Genomic DNA, 18,217 nt, shown 5'->3' on the forward strand with positions numbered 1-18,217 from the left:
AATGCATTTAGGTTGGGTTTATCTATTTATGTAGCTTGTAGTCACCTCCACCAACAGTTCAAATACTGACAACTGTCCTGGTAGAGGAAAGCCTTTCATGACACAAAATTGCAGGAACAGAGGTAGTGGCACCATATAAAGGTGTCCTATAGCATCCACACCAGAAGTATATAAGTAAAGGAAGATAAACAAGGTTGGAAACATGGATCAGAAGCTGGTCTGTGGCAAATTCTTCCAATCATGAAGATTGTAAAAATGGAAGCAGAGGACTCAGTTTTTGTTTTTTGTTTTTTTAAATTTATTTTTGGCTGTGTTGGGTCTTCGTTGCTGCGTGCGGGCTTTCTCTAGTTAAGGTGAGCGGTGTCTACTCTTCGTTGCGGTGCGCATTCTTCTCATTGTGGTGGCTTCTCTTGTTGTGGAGCACAGGCTCCAGGCACACGGGCTTCAGTAGTTGTGGCACGCAGGCTCAGTAGCTGTGGCTTGCGGGCTCTAGAGCTCAGGCTCAGTAGTTGTGGTGCATGGGCTTAGTTGCTCTGCGGCATGTGGGATCTTCCCAGACCAGGGCTCGAACCTGTGTCCCCTGCCTTGGCAGGCAGATTCTTAATCACTGCGCCACCAGGGAAGTCCCGAGGACTCAGTTTTTACCAACACTTATTAAAAGTGGAACTTTTTGGGAATTCCCTGGCAGTCCAGTGGTTAGGACTCTGCGCTTTCACTGCCAAGGGCCTGGGTTCAATCCCTGGCCGGGGAACTAAGATCCCATAAGCCGTGTGGTGTGGCCAAAAAATAAAATTAAATTAAATTGGGAAAAATAAAGGAACTTTTCTTCTTCTAAGAATGTACTTGATAATGCAATGTACACAATTATAAATGTACACATCATAAGAAAGACTGAATCATCTTTATTTTTCTCTATAGAACCATATTATGAAACTATTATCATATAAGGTCAAAGAAAATGCCCCCAAAAGTAGGAAAAAATACTTGGAGAGGTGTTTCAGGCAGTTAATTAATAAAAATATTATGTTATTTTTCTGGACTTTGTCATTTTTGTGATATATGTTAGTTTTTTAAAAATATGTAGTTTGCTATCTTTTTTTTCTCATTTTGAATAAAGAGTCACATTTGTGCCAAATTTTATATATTTGATTTTACATTTTTTTTCTTAATGAAGCTCCTCTCCAAATTATATGTTTCAGTTCCTACAAAACCTGGACCTGCCTTCAACCCTTAGGATGAATATGTTGGCAAAGATTAAGCCTTCCTTACCCCTTAAGAAGCTCTGGTTATAATTTGTCCCCTCTGGCCCTTTGGAAATGAAATTTCTTGCCCTTTACTCTGATTTCGACATGGAAATAAAACTTTTAAAAGGGTCATTAAGTGAATGATACTTTATGCCTTCTGTTCTTCACCTTGCCTTTTTCATTTAACAGTATATCTTAGAGGCCTTTCTCTTCATATGTGAAGAACTTCCCTGTTCCTTTCAGCAATTACCTCTTATTCCTTTGTATGGATATACCATATTTATCTTACTGCTGTCCCGTGGATTGTCATGTAGGTTGATTCCAGTATTACTATCACAAACAATGCTGCAGTAAGTAACCTTATACATCTGTCATTTCACAGAGTACAGTCGTAGGATAAATTTTCAGGATTTGTCTTCCCATGAGTGTATGAGAAAAGTTTAGGTTGGAAAAAATTTTTCTTCAGATTCTTTTTTTTCAGATTTTTTTATTGTGGAAAAATATACATAACATAAAGCTTACCATTTTAACTATTTTCAGGTGTATGGTCCAGTGGTATTAAGTACATTCATACTGTTGTACAACCATCACCACCGTCCATCTCCAGAATTTCTTCATCTTCTCCAACTGAAACCCTGTACCATAAACAGTAACTCCCTATTCCCCACTTTCCCTAGCCCCCGGCAACCATCATTTTACTTTTTGTATCCATAAATTTGATTACTCTAGATACCTCATAAAAGTGTAATCATACAGTATTTGTCCTTTTGTGTCTGACTTATTTCACTTAGAGTAATGTCCTCAAGGTGCATCCATGTTGGAGCCTGTGTCAGAATGTCCTTTTTTTTTTTAAGGCTGAATGATATTTTGCTGTATATGTATACCATGTTTTGCTTATCCATTCATCTGTCCTTGGAAGCTTGGGTTGTTTCCACCTTTTGGCTATTGGGAATAGCTGCTATGAGCATGGATGTGCAGAAATCCATTGAGTTCCTGTTTTCAATGCTTTGGGGTAGATACCGAGAAGTTTCATCAGATTTTGAAGGCATTACTCTGCTGTCTCTCAGCTTTTAGTATTGCAGTTGGGAAATCCCAAGTCATTCTGAATACTGATACTTTGTATATGACCTACTTTTTCTTCTCTAGAAATTTCCAGAATGTCCTCGAATCCTTAGTGAACTGGAATTTCTTGATATGTCCTGATATGAGTCTGTTTTTTCCCCTATTGCTGAGAGTTCTGGGAGTCAAGAGTGGGGTGAAAGCTGGGGGGTGGGGGTGGGAGGGTCTCACCATTTAGTATTATGAGCTCTGTGCCTCGCTGGCAGTGTTCCCAGAGCTGGCGGAGGAAGAGGGCTGAGGGTCTGGACATCTTCAAGAGTTAGTACGTGAACTTCCATATAATCCCCTTGTTGGTATCTTCTCTGTCTCCTGTCCCTAGTGGCTACTTGTCCAGAGACGTTCTTCTACCTTCTCCTAAAAATAAACTTCTGGGGCTTCCCTGGTGGCGCAGTGGTTGAGCGTCCGCCTGCCGATGCAGGGGACACGGGTTCGTGCCCCGGTCCGGGAAGATCCCACATGCCGCGGAGCGGCTGGGCCCGTGAGCCATGGCCGCTGAGCCTGCGCGTCCGGGGCCTGTGCTCCACAGCGGGAGAGGCCACAACAGTGAGAGGCTCGTGTACCGCAAAAAAAAAAAAAAAAAAAAAAAAAAAAAAAAAAAAAAAAACTTCTGATCTGCCAGGGTCTGGGTTGCAGCCATGGTGGGTGGGCAGTAATGTAAGGAAAGGGATCTAAGAGTCTATTATTTTATATGTATATATATTTTAAAGTATTTTTATTTATTTATTTATTTTTGGCTGCATTGGGTCTTTGTTGCTGCATGTGGGCTTTCTCTAGTTGTGGCGAGCAGAGGCTACTCTTCATTGCTGTGTGCAGGCTTCTCATCGCGGTGGCTTCTCTTGTTGCGGAGCACAGGCTCTAGGCACGCGAGCTTCAGTAGTTGTGGCTCACGTGCTCTAGAGCACAGGCTCAGTAGCTGTGGTGCACGGGCTTAGTTTCTCCGCAGTGTGTGGGATCCTCCTGGACTAAGGCTCGAACCCGTGTCCCCTGCATTGGCAGGTGAATTCTTAACCACTGCGCCGCCAGGGAAGCCTTATTATTTTATATTTAGGCAGCTTTTTAAGCCCTCTTCTGCCCATCGTCCTTGCTATAGCACCCCCTCCCCCAACCTCACCTTCATGCCCCCTTCTAGAGGTGCCACTGATTTCTGAATTTTTTGAGGATTCTGTGGTATAAATCAGGTTAAATTTTCACCTTTCCTTATTGCCTGCTTGGTTTTGCCATCTGATAGTACTTGTCCATTTACTTTTTTTTTTAAGCAGAGACCATATTCTTTTTTTTAAAAATTTTATTTATTTATTTATTTTGGCTGCATCCGGTCTTGGTTGTGGCACGCGGGATCTTTGTTGTGGCATGCGAGATCTTTCATTGCGGCCTGCAGGCTCTTAGCTGCAGCGCATGCATGGGCTTCTCTCTAGTTGTGGCGTGGGGGTTTTCCTCTTCTCTAGTTGTGGCGCGGGGGCTCCAGAGCACGTGGGCTCTGTAGTTTGCAGCACGCAGGTTCTTTAGTTGAGGTGTGCGAGCTCAGTAGCTGTGGCGCGTGGGCTTAGTTGTCCCAAGGCACGTGGGATCTTAGTTCCCCGACCAGGGGTCGAACCCATGTTCCCTGCATTGGAAGGCGGCTTCTTAACCACTGTGCCACCAGGGAAGTCCCCTTGTCCATTTACTTTCTACCCTTAACAGTTCTGTAGTGCTCCCCTCTCCCATTCTCCTCTTTCTTGTGGGTTTATGCATTTTGAAAGTAGAGTTTCAAAAGGGAGCCACATTACATACCTGTGATACATCTACCATCTTCAACTTAATTTTTTTCCCACATGGCTTCCCAATGGTCCCAACACCCTTGTGTTGAATAGTCTACCTTTCACCCTCCGGGTTGAGATGCCAGGCTTATCGTACACCAAATAGCAGGTCCCATTTGTCTGTGGATCCTATTACTGAGCTTTGTCTTCTGTTTCAACAGGTCTTTATTGAGCATATTCTATGTGCCAGACTCTGATCTAGGCCAGGCTCTGATCTAGGCACTGGAGATAAAAGCAGTGTATAAAGTACAACCTCCACCTCCTGGAGATTCCATTCTAGTGAAGGGAGACAGGCAATAAATAATGTCAGGTAATGGTAAGTACTAGGAAGAAAAAGAGAATAAGGCACAGAGAGTGAGAGGTTGAGCTGCTGTAGATACCAGCAGAGGAGTGCCATCTCAGGAGGTGATGAAGAATAGGATCTCTATAACTGGGAAACTCCAGCCATGCATGGATCTTTAGAGAGGGGGGTATTGCAAGCAGAGGAAATACCCAGAGCAAAGACCCTAAGACAGAAATGAGCTGGGTGAGGGACTTCCCTGGCGGTCCAGTGGTTAAGACTCCACGCTTCCACTGCAGGGGGCGCAGGTTCAATCCCTGCTCGGGGAACTAAGATCACGCATGCCATGTGGCCAAAAAAGGAAAAAAAGAAAAAGAAATGAGCTGGGTGAGTTTGAGGAATAACAAGAACAGTCGTGGCTGGAGCCCTGGAGGCAAAGGGGGAAGTGGTACCTGGGGCCAGATTTTGCAGGACCTGGTAGGCCGTGGCCAAAAGTGTGTATTTTATTCCACACACAACGGGAAGTCATTGTAGTGTTGAGAACAGAAGAATGGAGACATAAGCATCATTACGTGTTAAAAGCAAGGCTGTGGCGGTTGTGCGGAGAACAGACTTCGGGGAGGAGGCAGGAGTGGCAACAGTTGGGCTATTGTCCTAACCTGCTGAGAAAGAGGTGCCTTGGACTAACGGGAGGTGGGGTGGACAGGTGAGAAGCTATTGGTTCTGGAATATATTCTGAAGGTAGAGCCAACAGAACAGGTGGGCTGAAGGACTGGATATGGGTGGAAAGGAAAAGATTGACCTCATCAACTAGCGGAGCTGCAGTGATTGAGCTTGACTGGGTGCTCGACACAAATCCTTTCGTTTACTCTTCATAACCCTTTGAGAGGGGCTTCCCTGGAAGCCCCTGCTTCCAAGAATCCACCTGCCAATGCAGGGGACACGGGTTCGAGCCCTGGTCCGGGAAGATCCCACATGCTGCAGAGCAACTAAGCCTGTGCGCCACAACTACTGAGCCCGCATGCCATAACTACTGAAGCCTGCGCACCTAGAGCTCGAGCTACACAAGAGAAGCCACCGCAATGAGAAGCCCGTGCACCACAACGAAGAGTAGCCCCTGCTCGCCGCAACTAGAGAAAGCCCGCGCGCAGCAGCAAAGACCCAACGCAGCCAAAAATAAATAAACAAAATAACCCTTTGAGACAAATTATACCTTTTTGAAGAGTAGAGGGAAAGGAGACACAGATAGTTTAAGTAACCTGCCTGTGATTATACTCTGGTCATTGGAGGAGATAGGATTTTATTTCTGTAAGGTCGGTAGTAATGTCCCTTCTCTTTCTGATTATAGTAATTGAGTCTTCTCCCTTTTTGTCTTGGTCAGTCTAGCTGAGGCTTTGTCAGTTTTTACAAGCTTTTCAAAGAACCCACTTTTGATTTTGTTAATTTTCTCTAATGTTTTTCTGTCCTCTATTTCATTAATGTCTGCTCTAATCTTTATTTCCTCCTGTTTGATTTAGGTTTAATTTTCTCCTCTTTCCTCTTTTATAGTGTCTTAAGGTAGAAGGTTAGTTTTTTTTTTTTAACATCTTTATTGGAGTATAATTGCTTTACAATGATGTGTTAGTTTCTGCTTTATAACAAAGTGAATCAGCTATACATATACATATATCCCCATATTTCTTCCCTCTTGTGTCTCCTTCCCTCCCACCCTCCCTATCCCACCCCTCTAGGTGGTCACAAAGCACCGAGCTGATCTCCCTGTGCTATGCGGCTGCTTCCTACTAGCTATCGGTTTTACATTTGGTAGTGTATATATGTCCATGCCACTCTCTCGAAGGTTAGGTTTTTGACTTGAAATCTTTCTTCTTTTTCAAAAAGTAAGCCTTTACAGTTATGAATTTCCCTTTAAGCAGTGCTTTAGCTACATCCCATAAGTTTTGATATTTTCATTCATTTCATAGTATTTTCTAATTTCCCTTGTAATTTCTTCTTTGCATCATTTATTGGTTTTTTTTTTTTTTTTTTTTTTTTTTTTGCGGTACACGGGCCTCTCACTGCTGTGGCCTCTCCCGTTGCGGAGCACAGGCTCCAGACGCACAGGCTCAGCGGCCATGGCTCACGGGCCCAGCCACTCCGCGGCATGTGGGATCTTCCCGGACCGGGGCACGAACCCGCGTCCCCTGCATCGGCAAGCGGACTCTCAACCACTGCGCCACCAAGGAAGCCCTATTGGTTATTTTTTAAAATAATTATTTATTTGGCTGCACCAGGTCTTAGTTGCAACATGCAGGATCTTTGTTGCTGCATGCAGGATCTTTAGTTGTGGCATGCAGGATCTAGTTCCGTGACCAGGGATTGAATCCGGGCCCCCTGCATTGGGAGCACGGAGTCTTAACCACTGGACCACCAGGGAAGTCCCTCATTTATTGGTTATTTAGGAATATGTTTGGTTTCCATATATTTGTGATTTTTCCCAAATTTCTTTTTGTTATTGTTTTCGAATTTCATTGCATTGTGCTCAGAGAACATACTTTGTATTATTTCAGCACTTTTAAATCTATTGTGTGTTTTTTTTTTTTCTTTAATGCTCTCTTTTTTTTCTTTTTTTTTCTTTGCGGTACGCGGGCATCTCACTGTTGTGGCCTCCCCCGTTGTGGAGCACAGGCTCCAGACGCGCAGGCTCAGCGGCCATGGCTCACGGGCCTAGGCACTCCGCAGCATATGGGATCTTCCCGGACCGGGGCACGAACCCTTGTCCCCTGCATCGGCAGGCGGACTCTCAACCACTGCGCCACCAGGGAAGCCCTGAGGTTTGTTTTATGGCCAAGCATGTAGTCTATCCTGGAGAATGTTCCATGTGCACAAGAGAAGAATGTGTATCGTGGTGTTGGGTGAGGAGTTCTATAGATGTCTGTCAGGTCTAGGTGGTTTATAGTATTGTACAAGTATTCTATTTCCTTGTTGATCTTTTGCCTAGCTATTCCATCCTCTTTTTTTTCTTTTTGGCTGTGCCACATGGCTTGTAGGATATTAGTTCCCTGACCAGGGATTGAACCTCTGCCCCCTGCAGTGGAAGTGTGGAGTTTTAACCACTGGACTGCCAGGGAATTTCCTCCATCCATTATTGAAAATTGGCTATTGAAGTGCGCAACTTTTATTGTTGAATTGTCTTCTTCTCCCTTCATTTCTGTCAGTTTTTGCTTCATATATTTTGGTGCTCTGTTGTCAGGTACATATATGTTTAAAATTCTTATATTTCCCTGATGGATTGACCCTTTTATCATTATAAAATGTCCTTCTTTATCACTAGTAGAGGATAATCTTTTTTTTTTTTTTTTTGGCCTAGCCATGCAGCTTATGGAATCTTAGTTCCCTGACCAGGGATTGAACCCAGGCCCTCGGCAGTGAAAGTGTGGAGTCCTAACCACTGGACTGCCAGGGAATTCCCTAGGGGATAGTATCTTAAACCCAGTCAGTGTGATTCTCAAGCCCATGTTCCTAACCTCATACCAACTGTCCTGCTTCCGGAAGGTGCATCTTCAGGTATTCCTCCAGCTCTTGTGTTCTCAGTCATTCCAGACTCACCCAAGTGTTCTATGTCAGCTGGATCTTCCTGCCCTGGGTCTTAATAAGACAGCTGAAATTCCATTCTGTGCTCTGGGCAAGTCCCAGACCCTTCCCAGGATGCCTGCAGATTACTAGACGTTTTCACTCTTCATCTTGGGCCCTGGAGCCTGCTTGCCCACGAGCATGCCCTGGTTCTGTAGAGTCTTCACAGTTCAATCACTTTCGCCTTCACCTCTCCCGGTGTCTCCTCACAGCCTCCCCATCCCTCACCAAACCTTGCTTACACAGGTGGAGTAAGCCATTTACTGTAGGAAGGTGAGAGGGAAGGCGTACTTTACAGAAACACAGAAGACTTCCATTTCCATGTTCTCCATCCACGGGCATCCTCTGGGGCCTCAGCTCCTGGAAGATTTGTCATGGCCCAACAGTATCCCGCCTTCCATCACCTGTCCCAGGCTCTGGTCTCCTCTCCCTTCTATTTCGAGGTCCTTCTTCTCTCTCCCCTCACCCCCTTCCTGTCTGTAGCAAAAACAAATTTCCCTCTCTGCTTTCTGCCCAGTGACTTAATGGGTGCTTTTGTTGTCTTTGTTTCTTTGGATTCTCAAGGGTCAGGCTTTGTCTGCTTTGGTGGAGCCCCTTAAGGAATTTCCCTAAACCCAGACTAACTTAAGAGTAGTGGGAGGGACCTTCCTGGTGGTCCAGTGGTTAAGACTCCGTGCTTCCAATGCAGGGGGCCTGGGTTCAATCCCTGGTCAGGGAACTAGATCCCATATGCCGCAATGAAGAGTTTACATGCTGCAACTAAGACCCAGTGCAGCTAGCTAAATAAATAAATTAAAAAAGAAAACATATATATATATATATATATATATATATATATATATTTAAAAAAAAAAGAGTATTGTGGGGCCAGCAGTTAGATAAGAAAACTTTTCACCTGGCTTTGCTGGGTTTATTGTCCAGCCTTTCTGCTGTGGTTGGGTGAAATGTTGGCATTTCCTGGACATTTTGATTATTTGTGGGAGCAGAATATTTAAAGCCAGGAGTTTTCAGAAGAGTCTCGAGATATGTGATGCTGAGTGAGTCATCAGTCTGAGGCCCAGGGAGTGCCTACAGCAGGTTAGTGGTGGAGCCAGTCCTCAAGCCCCAGCCCTGGGATGTACCTTGACCCCGGTGGACCTTGATGCTGGATGTACCTTGGGTCATTCCCTTCCCATCCCTGAGCCCAACTTGCCATTGGGAAATGGGAATAAGAGCACTGTCTCGTCCCAAGACTATTGTGAGAGATAAATGACAAAATGCTTATGCCATGCTCTGCCTAATGCTTGGCAAATAGCAAGGGAAAGTTACACAAAAAATCTTCCCTTAGTCACATTCTATGACTTCTGACAGTTTTCTAATGTTTCACAAATAAGTGTGTATGTGTTTCATATGGGCAAGACAGGCTTCTGCAGTAAATCCATAGCAAGAGAATACTTACTTTTTGCACGGAATAGCAGGAAGCACCACAGAGAAAGATGTTATTTTTGGTAAAGACCAAAGTATATGTCCACACAAAAATTTGTGCATGAATGTTCATGGCAGCCTTATTCATAATGGCCCCAAATTGTAGGCAACCCAAATGTTTATCAACTGGTGAAAGAATAAATTGTGTTAGATCCTTACAATGGAATACTACTCAGCATTGAAAAGGAACCACAGGTACATGCAGTAACAGAAATGAATCTCAAAAATATGCCAAGTGGGAATTCCCTGGTGGCGCAGTGGTTGGGAGTCCGCCTGCCGATGCAGGGGACAGGGGTTCGTGCCCCGGTCCGGGAAGCTCCCACACGCCGCGGAGCGGCTGGGCCCGTGGGCCGTGGCCGCTGAGCCTGCGCGTCCGGAGCCTGTGCTCCGCAGCGGGAGAGGCCACGACAGTGAGAGGCCCGCGTACCGAAAAAAAAAAAAAAAAAAAGCCAAGTGAAAGGAGCCAGACACAAAAGAGTAAGTATTGTATGACCTACTCATTAAAAATTCTAGAAAAGGCAGAGAAATCTGTAAAAGGTAGATCAGTGGTTGCATGAACTGAGAGATAGGAAGAAGGGCTCAACCAAAAAGGGGAATGAACAAACATTTGCCAAAACGAATTTCATTTTGCATTTAAAGTGGATAAGTTTTATTTAAAACCAAAAAAAAAAAAAAACGAATGGGACACAGACAAAGCAATAGTAAAGAGAAACAAATGCAACAACAAACGTTTAAATTTAATCATACATTAAATTTAAGTTGGGGGACTTCCCTGGCAGTCCAGCTAAGACTCTGAGCTCCCGATGCAGCGGGCCGGGTTTAATCCCTGGTCAGGGAACTAGATCCCACATGCTGCAACTAAGAGTTCGCATGCCACAACTAAAGATCCCACATGTCACAACGAAGATCCCACATGCTGCAGCTAAGACCCAGCGCAGTCAAATAAATATTTTAAGAAAACATTTTAAGTTGGGAATTCCCTGGCGATCCAGTGGTTGGAACTCCATGCTTTCACTGCTGAGGACGTGGGTTCGATCCCGGGTCGGGAAACTAAGATCCTATAAGCTGTGTGGCTCAGCCAAAAAATAAATAAATAAATTTAAGTTGATCAACAGCTTACATACATGTTCTTTGTTCGCTTGGTTGTAAATTTACTTTCTCATCATCCCAGTTGGGGACATTTTACAGCTCAGCGTCTGGATAAACAAAATCCTTTAAGATATACAAATACCTTGTGCCTGACAGTTTCCCTTTAGCTGAGGTGAATTTCTTTCTTAAGGGAGGATTTATATCTGACTTCATATTTTTCTTTCTCAGAGGTGAGGAACACTTATATTCTGTTTCTGTAGGTCTCTATCCTTAGAGCAGGGGGGACGTGCTGGCGGGTTTCGGCCAGAGCAGTGACATGGTCCCATATACTTGGAAAGAGCAGCTGGAAGCTGCCCTGTGGAGGATGGATGAGAGGCATGTGGGGGGAGAATCAGGAAGGCCGCTTCAGAGGCTGGTACAGTTCATGGAGCCGTACGCTTCAAATGTGATTTCTATATATAAATTATATATTATATTCACTTTTAAAAAAAATGAGAACAAAAAGACTGTTGCAATAGTCCACATGAAGTCCAGTGGCCAGAGAAAGGGGCTCCAGGCCATTCTGAGAGCAGTGGGACAAGTCTAGGGACTTGAGTAGGATTCTGATTGTAGAACTGACAGGGTTTGAGGAGAGGTTGGGAAACTGAGAGGAAGTACTGGGGGAGGAATGGGGGGCCAGGAGAGGGAGGCAGCCAGGTCATATTTGAGCACTGAAGATGAGCATTTCTGAGTGGGTCTCAGGGGCCCTGGCTGAGTGAATAAACTTACTTTGTAGCTCTCGGATTCTGCTAGGATGGAGCTGAGAAAAGACCTAGACCCCATCCTCGATTGTCATGGCTCAGTGGGGAAAGGGGATAGCCTTCTTGGGCCGGTTGGGGAAGGCATGGAGGGACTTTGGGGGAGGAAGTAGATGTCCCTTTATGACCCCTCCTTCGTACACCCTCCTTACCTGTTTGCCTCCCAGATCTGAGGGTGGGGGATTAGTAACCAAGTGATAAGGGTCTGACCCACCTGGGTGTGAATTCTAGTTCTGAAGTTCCCTAGCTGTGTGACGCTGGACAGGTTGCTTAACATTTTTGAGCCTCAGTTTCCTCACTTGTAAAATGGGGATAATACCTTATTTGCTCGCATATGACTTTTGCCCCATTTTCCCCAGGAAAATGCAATTTGCAATTTCCCTGTTGCCTTGTAATGTGCTCATATCGTAGATGGACGGGGATGGTGCAAAGGGTGGTTCTTGGTTACCTGGGTGAAGAATTCCTTTATTTAAGCTCCTGAGGGCTCCATGAACCTGGGGCCACCAGTCCCTTGAGCGTCTTAGAACAGAAGGCAGCTCTGGGGAGGCAGCAGGCGTGTCGGAAAGCAGAGGGGGCTGGGAATTGACTTCTCTGTCTGGAACTCTCTGGGTGACCTTGGGCGACCCCTAGTGGAGAAGTGTGACAACACACAACATGCCTGCAAGGATGGGTTTTGCAGCTTTGTACCAGATTTTGCTGAAAATACATGCTTTTGCTGCAGGTCCCAGGTAGAAATTCCTTCGGTGTATTTTTGCATTGTGGCTTGCTTTTTATTCACTTGGATTCAGCCCTGTGTTCTCAGTTACACCAATGTAGGTATGGAAGGGCCTTTCGTTTACTGGCAAATCTAGTATACCTTGTTACTGATGTCATTTTTTCCTTAGCTTTTGGGATTTTTGTCTTTTCCAGAGCTGGTGAATTCCTACTAGAATCCTCTGAACTGTATTTACATAACAAAAGTGTTTTCTCCTATAAAACCATTTTAAGATCCCATTCAGTGCATGTATTTAAAAATTAATTTTATGTAATCACTTTTTAAAAAAGTAGCACTTTCTACTTATCAGGCACTGTTCTGTGTACTTTATAAACTTATTTAATCCTCATAATAACTCTATGAGGGTGAATGTTATTATCCCCTTAATAGTTGAGAAACTGAGCCTCAGAGAGGTTAAATAACGGGCTCAAGTTCATGCTGCTAATACATGGCAGAACCAGGATTGCAACCTAATTTTGTTCTCTTAATTATTCTCCTGTTACCTGTGACCTCAAAATTATTTCTGCAAAGCTTTCCATGTAAAATTGGGATGCATCTTATGTACTTGTGTATCTTATAAACTAATAAAGATGGTACTAACAGCTGGACTTAACCCAACTTAACCTCGAGTCTGAGCCTCAGTTCCTCTTCGCAGTGACCCCAGGCCCCCTAGGCCTCATCTGTAAAATGGGGATGGGCATGTGAAGAATTATATGAATTGGGTTTTTTTTTTTTTTTTTCGATACATGGGCCTCTCACTGCTGTGGCCTCTCCCGCTGCGGAGCACAGGCTCCGGACACGCAGGCTCAGCGGCCATGGCTCACGGGCCCAGCCGCTCCGCGGCATGTGGGATCTTCCCGGACCAGGGCGCGAACCCGTGTCCCCTGCATCAGCAGGCGGACTCTCAACCACTGCGCCACCAGGGAAGCCCTGAATTGTTTTAAGGTTTGATTTATTTACACTTATATTTCTTTCCTCAGATCCATGTTGATGCACAAAGAAGGTCTGGCATATACCGCCCCCAAGCCTAGCACAGGATTTTATACACAGTGGTCCTCCCATAAATGTCCTGGGGATGAAGGGAAGACTAGCTCTAATGAACATCCCCACCTTTCCTCTCCTGGAAGTTAATTTCTAGCCAGGGGAAAATTGCTGATAATTTCTATGGTAATTTCTTTCTATGGTAATTTCTATGGTAATTGCTGGTAATTTCTTATTAGAATTAAGTCCCACCTTAAGAGGTGATATAAAGTAATTCCTAACTTCACAATGACTGATGAAGCTGGTTCTCTTGTTTTCCTTTATTTGGCAGATGTGGTGGGAAAGGGGGGTCAATGGTTTTTCGCAGGTGACTCAGTGAATGTGAGTGGGAATCAGGCCAGGCTATGGGTGGGTGAGACTCTAGTCCTTGTGATGTCCTTTCTGGTTGCTGCTATAGTCATTGCCTGTGGCCATTGCTGCCCCACCTTGAGTGCTAGCTTTGAAGAAAGGGACTATTCAGCCCGAGTGTCCAAGAGCCAGCCAGAGGCTCTTGCAGGCTCCATGGACCTAGACTGCTGGCTCATTGAGGTGGGATCCTAACAGGTTAGAACTGGAGGGACCTTGGAGGTCCTTTAGAGGCAGCTAACATCAGGATAGCAGACTAGGCTGGGAATTCCAAGTTCTTTTTTTTTTAACATCTTTATTGGAGTGTTATTGCTTGAATTCCAAGTTCTTTGTCCCAAATTATCTGGGCAACCTTATGCTTGCCTCTGCCCTATTCTGGGCCGCAGCTGGGATACTGGAGGTCCATCGAGCTGTGGTGTTCCCAGCATTTCCATTTTATGTGTGAGGATGCTGATGCCCAGAGAGGGACAGGGATTTGCCCGTATAATTTTACAGCCAGAGGGATTCTTAAAAAGATCCCTTTCACCCCTGAAATCAGACTACCTAAATATAGTAATTGCTCATTAAGTGTGGGCCATTATTTTTAAAGTTATTTTATTTTGTTCACATGTTGCTTTTACTCACAATTTTTTAAAAAAATAAATTTATTTATTTATTTATTTTTAGCTGTGTTGGGTCTTTGTTGCTGCGCGTGGGCTTTCTCTAATTGCAGTGAGCGGGGGCTACTCTTGGTTGTGGTGCGTGGGCTTCTCATTTTGGTGGCTTCTCTTGTGTGGAGCATGGGCTCTAGGCGCGCGGGCTTCAGTAGTTGTGGCATGTGGGCTCAGTAGTTGTGGCACACGGGCTTAGTTGCTCCACAGCATGTGGGATCTTCCCAGACCAGGGCTCAAACCCATGACCCCTGCATTGGCAGGTGGATTTTTAATCACTGCGCCACCAGGGAAGCCTGGCCATTATTTTATTAAGCAACATCTTATACAGTGATTGAGTGTGGGTCTTTCTAATTGTGGGACCTTGACTTGAATAGGTCACTTAACTTTTTCCTGCCTCAGCTTCCTGGGTGTGGATTGGGTTAATAACAGCCTGTCTTTATGGGGGAGTTGTACAGAATAAAATATGATTTTCCATGTAAAATGTAGAGCTTGCCACATGGCGCATAGTAAGTGCCCAATAAAAATGGAAGTCTGTCCCTGCTTGAAACCTTCCAGTGATTCCCATGGCATTTATAGTCCTATCCAAACTCCTGCAGGATCCTAGAAGACTCTGAATTCATCATTTGGCCCCTGCCATCTTGGCCCCTTCTCTCATACCAGCCTCAACCCCACTTACTTTATGCCAAGTTCATATGTATACAGTGGGTTTTTTTTTTGAATATCAAGACCATTCTTTTTAAAAATTTTAATTTTTATTTATTTATTTTTGGCTGCATCGGGTCTTAGTTGCGGCACACAGGATCTTACGTTGTGGCACGCGGGCTCTTTGTTGCGACACGTGAGCTTCTCTCTAGTTGTGGCACGTGGGCTCCACAGCGTGCGGGCTCAGTAGTTGTGGTGCGTGGGCTTAGTTGCTCTGTGACATATGGGATTTTGGTTCCCCGACCAGGGATCAAACCCACGTCCCCTGCATTGGAGGGTGGATTCTTAACCACTGGACCACCAGGGAAGTCCCTTGTTTGTTTTTTGTTTTGTTTTATTTTGTCTTTAACCTCTTGTTGTTTCCTCTGATTTCAGCTTAAATGTCACCTCCTCAGGAAGGCTGTCCCTGACCACTCAGGACTCCCTTCCCCCCATTAATCTCTTTCCTACCTCACACTTAACCTAGTTGGTGATGGTTAGTTTTGTTGTTTATTGTCTCTCTCTTTCTCCCCTGCTCAATGCTAAACTGTTCTGTTCACTGTGGAATCTCCCAGCACCTGCAACCTCCCATAATAGGCTCTAAATAGATGCTTGTTGTACCTGGTATCCAATCTCCAGTAGAGGCCCCTCACCTACATCCACATTGGTCTTTCCTGGGCAAATCTGATCAAGCTCTGTCCTGCTTCAGATGCATCAAAGACTCCTTGGTGCTCTGGGGGCAGGCAGGAGGAAAAACCAAATGCTCTCACCTCACATTCAGGTCCTTTCAGATCTGGCTCTGCGTCTTTCTCCCCACCCTGCCTCACACTCCAGCACTGATACTGTGGGCAAAGTCATTTCCCCTGTTTGACTTGCTTTATTTCTCAGTTAAGTTGACCAAGCTTCCTTCTGAACTTCAGATTAACCTCACTCATTTCTTGTGTACATATCATTGCATGCCTGTCCTTGTGGAGATTTATCGTTCATCCATCAAGTAGCACCCTGTTAATTTCAGGTGCTCTTTTCTGTCTCACTCTGTTTCTCTTTCCCCAATCCAGGTGACTCCCACCTCCTTTTCCTCCCTGTCTCCTGTGCCCCTCCCCCACCCTATAAATCCCCTCTAAAATATTTTCTTTGGGTCCTTGTCCAATCCTATGCTGGCTTTAAAATCTTATGCACGTTTTAAAATTACATTTAAGTTGTTAGGTGATCGCTCTCATTCTGTTTCTCCCCCCCGCCACACACATTGTTTTTAATATCTATTTATGTTGATGCAGGAACATTGAGTTCATTGCATCAGAGCGCTGCATGGTATTCCATGGCATGCATCCTCACATTTCACTTACTCATTCTCCTTGTGACAGGCATGGGGGTTTCCTCCAACACCCTGCTACCATCAGTGCTGCTGGCAGTGGACATGTTGTCCTGCCTCTTCTGGGCTTGCCCAGTTTCCCTGGGAGATGTTTCCAGGTGTGGAGTTGCTGAGCCGGAGGGGCTTTACTTGTTCACAAGTACTGGCAAGTGCTGTCCCGCATGGGGGACCAGTCCATCCCTGATCACCCAGCGTAGGAGAATTCCCCTTTGTCTCCATCTTTGCCAATGTTCGGTATTATCCATCTCTCTGATTGGCAATCTGATGAGTATAAAGTGGTCTCTTGCTTTTGCTTTCTGGACACCAGTGAGATTGATTTATTGTTCTTGTTAGTTGAAATTCCCCTTTTGTGAATCTCCTGTTTATACACTTTGCTCATTCGCCTATTAGATTCTATAACTTTTTCTTGTAATATTTTAGAAATTAATTCCTTGTTTCACTTTAATATAGTAAAAATTCACCCTTTCTAAAAAATGAGTTTTACTAACACAACATTGTATTGATAAATCAACTATAGTCCAATATAAAATAAAAATTAAGAAAAATTTAAAAATAAAAAATGAAATTTTTAAAATTAATTTTTAATGGAGTATAGTTGATTTACAATGTTAGTTAAAAAATGAGTTTTAACAAACATAAACAATCATATAATCACCACCATAATCAAGACAGAGAACAGTTCTATTGTCCCCACCCCCACCCCACCTCCAGAATTCCCTGATGTCCCTTTTACAGTCAGTCTCTCTTCCCACCCCTAGCTTCTGGCAATCGCTGTTTTCTGTCTTATAGTTTTGTCATATTCAGACTGTCGTACAAATGGAATCATATAGTATATAGCCTTTTTAAAAAAAAAAAATTTATTTGGCTGTGCCAGGTCTTAGTTGCGGCATGTGGGATCTAGTTCCCTGACCAGGGATCGAACCAGGGCCCCCTGCATTGGGAGCGCTGAGTCTTAACCACTGGACCACCAGGGAAGTCCAAGATACAGCCTTTTGAATCTGCTTCTTCCTTTGAGCATAATGTATCTGAGGTTCATCTCTCTGTTGTGTGTGTATCAGTAGGCAGTTTGTTCCTCCTTGATGAATAGCATTACATTGGATGAACAACCCACATTTTGTTTATCCGATTATTGTTTTTTATTTTTTAAATTTTTGGCTGCATTGGGTCTTCGTTGCTGCATGCGGGCTTTCTCTAGTTGTGGTGAGCGGGCTTCTCACTGCAGTGGCTTCTCTTGTTGTGGAGCACCGGCTCTAGGCACACGGGCTCAGTAGTTGTGGCGCACGGGCTTAGTTGCTCCGCGGCATGTGGGATCTTCCTGGACCAGGGATTGAACCCATGTCCCCTGCATTGGCAGGCGGATTCATAACCATTGCACCACCCAGGGAAGTCCCTGATTATTGTTTAAAGGATATTTGGATTGTTCCCAAGTGTGTCAGTTTGATTTTGATGACCTTGACAGTTTTGAGTAGTCCTGATCGGGTATTCTGCGCAACGTCTAACTTCCTAAACACTGTGCTTTGAGTTTTGCAGGGCATGATGCTATGTGGACCTCACTCACCTGCCGGAGCCAATTAAGCTGTTGTCTGTGAAGGGGGTTTCGTGGATTGTCTAAGGCACACCTTTTTTCTGGCGCCTGGAGTGAATTTTAAGCGTCTATAAAACTTTACCTTCACTGACTCTCTGTTTCTCCCCTCATACCATCTCTTTTTTTTTTTTTAACTTTCTTTTTTCTTGGTTGCTTTTTTTCTGACTCTGTGTTTTATTTTAGTTCAGGCTATTCTCATGGTGGCCAGCAATGACTGACAGTTGGTTTTATGGTCTGTTTGTTGATCTCTGTCAGGACACTGGGGGTCTATTCTCTATCCAGTGGGAAAAGAGGGAGAATCTGATTTGTTAGTCTTCTTTTTTTTTTTTGATAGTTTGCTTATTATTTGTGAACTCAAATCGGTTAAGAAAATATTGAGAGAAATAGA

Source organism: Phocoena sinus, chromosome 15 (assembly GCF_008692025.1).
Source record: "Phocoena sinus isolate mPhoSin1 chromosome 15, mPhoSin1.pri, whole genome shotgun sequence".
NCBI classification, from domain to species: domain Eukaryota; kingdom Metazoa; phylum Chordata; class Mammalia; order Artiodactyla; family Phocoenidae; genus Phocoena; species Phocoena sinus.